The sequence below is a fragment of the Psammomys obesus genome, unplaced genomic scaffold (assembly GCF_907164565.1).
Source record: "Psammomys obesus unplaced genomic scaffold, mPsaObe1.curated_primary_1811, whole genome shotgun sequence".
NCBI lineage: Eukaryota > Metazoa > Chordata > Mammalia > Rodentia > Muridae > Psammomys > Psammomys obesus.
The window spans coordinates 6,831,803-6,835,620 of record NW_026596039.1 but is presented as its reverse complement, the minus strand read 5'-3'; positions in this window follow the sequence as shown (position 1 = coordinate 6,835,620).

Here is a 3,818-nt window from a genome sequence, read left to right as displayed (position 1 = left end):
ACCTTGTGCCTGCCTCCATGTGTCTGCGCTTACTGCTCTGTCTGCTTTGTCTGCCTGTCTGATAAACCTTAATTCTCTTTCACGGTGGAGCTCACGCTCACTGCCATTTTCCCTGACCCCTGCAGCCAGAGTTAAGAGTCCCTTAGCACCTTGTGACATTTTATGACAGCCGCTGAGCAGTCATTATTGTTTATATGCCGACTCGTACGCTAGGCTGAGTTCCTTAAGGACAGAGACCGTGTCGCACCCGTTTCTGTATTCTAAACACCAAAAAAAAAAAAAAAAAAAAAAAAAAGCCAGCCACAGAGTAGGTATTTGCGGAGTGAATGTGTAGGTTCTGAATCACTATTCCGCCCCCACCAAACACACACGGTGTAGAGCTCCCTCTGGTGGAACTTACAGGAGCTACAAGGATGAACACCATGCCCCATCTTCTCCCTGTCTCCAAGGCTGGGGTAGCCACGTTGTACAAGAATGCCTAATGGTCCAGTTTTCAAACTAGGAGCAACCGCCGAAGTAAGAACTAAGGGGAAGCTATAAAGTATATAAATCTAATAAATCATATTCGGACATGTTAACTAATTAAAGTGTTAATGATATAGTGTGTGTTATTAATTGGACAACAGCATATATCTCTGACTTTCATCCATTCATTAGCAATTTTAACTATTGAATGAATGATCAATAAGCCTAGGATTTGGGACATGGCCGTTCATCTATTTAATAAATGCTGTTTTAATTAGATTAAAGAAAACTGTGGCTAAACACTTAAAGGACACCTGCTACATGCTGAATGCTGTGCCATTTTTTTTTTAAATAACAAATTTGAACCTTCTAATAGCAAAGCATCCCAACACATGGTATCTTTGAGAGGGGCAAATAAGGGTGACAAAGCAGAGAAGTCTACCCAGTCACCCGGCTCATTTCCAGCTTCTGAAGCCAAAGCTTTCTGTGTGAGTTCACACAGGGCCCCACAAAATGAAAGACAGCTTGTTTTTTAGCTTTGTACTATGAAAAATTATGAGCCTACACAGACAGGGATAAAATAGCAAAACATTGTTTTGCTCCAGTCCTACCTAACGTCTGACTCATAACCTTTCCATGTCTCCCTTTTCTGCATTGGTTCCCTGAGCTTTGTGGAGGCTACAGAGATACTTATTACAGTTATGATTCTAAGCTATGTCATCCACAGACTGGGACAATTTGGTTCTGGACGGACAAGAACCCAAGCTGACGGGAGGCCAGGGAATAGAAATATGAAAGATAGAAAAAAGCAATAGAGGTGTGTGGGCATGAGCATGCTAAAATACACTTGAACTGCGTTCATAGCTACTTGAAAATCAGCATTAGCTATCCTTTCCTTTAAAATGCTTATCTTTATTTATGTGAGTAATGCATATTCATTGCAGATATTTTTAAACATGTAGAAAAATATAGGATGAAAATTCAGATTGCTCTATTTATACACATGAGCCATCTTTGTAGGCATTTTGCTGGTTCATCTCCAATCATATTTTCCTAAATGTGCATTCGTATTTCACACAGTAAAGATTATACTGTGAAATCCAGCCTATATATGTTTTTTTTTAACTTATGGGGCATGTCTATATATTGTTTTCCTTTAGGTAATATTTTTTGCAGGATTACATTTCCAAAGAGCCAGCCCTTAACAACATATATAATCTTTCCAAAAAATGAAATCCAGCATCTAGGTTCTGAAAAGTGAAAGACCAGTTAGAAGAAACCAGGTGCCAGCCCGTGCTCTTTCTTTCATTGTCAATTTAAACTGGTTTGGGCATTTCATTTATATTTAACTTGTGAGTTCTCTTTGCTTTTGTAATCATATAAAAGGGTAAACACAATAAACTCATGCCTGGTTTTATGTGTTCATCACTTTAAAAGGGATTCCTATGATGTCGTGTCCCTCCCAGAGCTAGCCTGTGCTCTCCACTCTAAAACTCCTCAGAGGAATTGCTTGCCTTCCAACTCCTACCTCTTACCCAGGGGTGGGGAAGTGAAGGGAGGGGAGTCAAGAAATTTCATTCATTCATTCATTCATTCATTCATTCATTCATTCATTTATTTTGTTGTTTTGTTTTTTGAGACAGGATTTCTCTGTGTAGCCCTGGCTGTCCGAGACTCTCTTTGTAGACCAGGCTGGCCTCGAGCTCACAGAGGTCTGCCTGCCTCTGCCTCCCAAGGGCTGGGATTACAGGCGTGCGCCACTTCCTCCCAGCTTGGGTTAAGAAATTTTAATAAATATGAATGAGGTGGGTGGCAAGGATGAAGTGACCCTTCTCCTCTTCCAAACCACAGTGAACGAGATCTTCTTTCTGGGATTTTTCTTCCTACGATCCTCTTGAAAATCCCATGGGTGGAGTGGGGGCGGGGACCCAATACAGCAGTTCTGTAATGGAATAGTGGGGGCTGGAGAGACAGCTCAGTAACAAAGAGCACTCGACGTCCCTTGCAAAGGTCTAGAGTTTGGGTCCTGGCACCCACTTCAGGTGGCTCACAACCACCTTAACTCCAACTCCAGATGACCTCACACCCTCTACTGGACAGAGAAAGCTTCTGCACTCACAATACTCCTCCCCACCCCCACCCCACATACACACATCATTTGAAAAGATGAAAGAAACCTTTTTTTTTTTTTTAATGAAACAAAGCCACGGTCTTTTGAGAACACAGAGCTTTGTTGGCGTGCACGTGTGACAGATGTAAAGTTCCCAGGCACTTTAGTTTCTGATCTAACTGCAGCGTTAAGAATGTTTAACCACAAAGGGGCATGGCTGCCGAGACTCAGCTGCGGTTTCTTTGCAACTCCTTTCACAGTACCAGAAGGTCAAGATTCTAAGTCAGAGACCGTCTACATTAGGAAAGAAATGTCTCACGAAGAGATTTCAGGAGCCAAACATAACAGCATACATACCTGTAATCCCACTACAGAGGAGGCTGAGGCAGGAGCATAGTTCTAGGCCAGCCTGCGGTCCACGGTGAGATACTGTCACTCCTCCCCCAGACAGTGGAGGCCGGGGGCAGAGCATTCACCAAAGTTACTTTATAAAAGGTCAATATACCAGAGAGAGGTTGTTCAAAGAATCAGAAACAAAGAAATTACATAAAATAAAGGTTTTATTTTGGAAGTTTGATCTTACATAATTGTGAAGTTGTAAACTAATGTCCATTAGTTACTCCTGAAAGCCTTGTGAGGCTATGTGGATGGGGCAGGTGGCAAGGAAGGAAAGACCAACATCAAAAGAGAAAGAGAAAGGCAGGATCTAGATTCTTATCTCAGCCCCTAGACTTCACATTGACTGGTTTTTGTTTTGTTTTTTTATTATTATTGTTTATTATTATTAGTTCACATTGACTGTTTTTATACAGTCTCCAGGCCTCCAGCCTCACCTCTGTGGATGGTCTGCCATGCAGCATAGTACTATATGGGCCCAGTTCCCAAAGAAGCAAAGTCAAGGAGCCCACAAGGGAGCTATACACTTGTCTTTGCCCAGACCCAAAGTCCAGCCTGCAGATCTGCAAAACCTTGTTTGAGCTGCTCTGAAAAGATCTGGCCTACATCTGCCTTTGAGACAAACAGCAATTGCTTTCTTTGCCTTCTGGGCCTTCTGCATCTGGGCAGGTTTTCTCCTGTGGTTTACCCTCATCAGAAACAATCACACTCAGTGTACCCAGTTTCGGCTTCTTTCTACATGCTTGTATCCAGCAGGAAATAAACATTTTAAGTATCACTCATAATAACATCAGAAACACAGTACGGGGCCAGTGAGGTGGCTCATCAGGGAAAGGAGCTTGTTGCC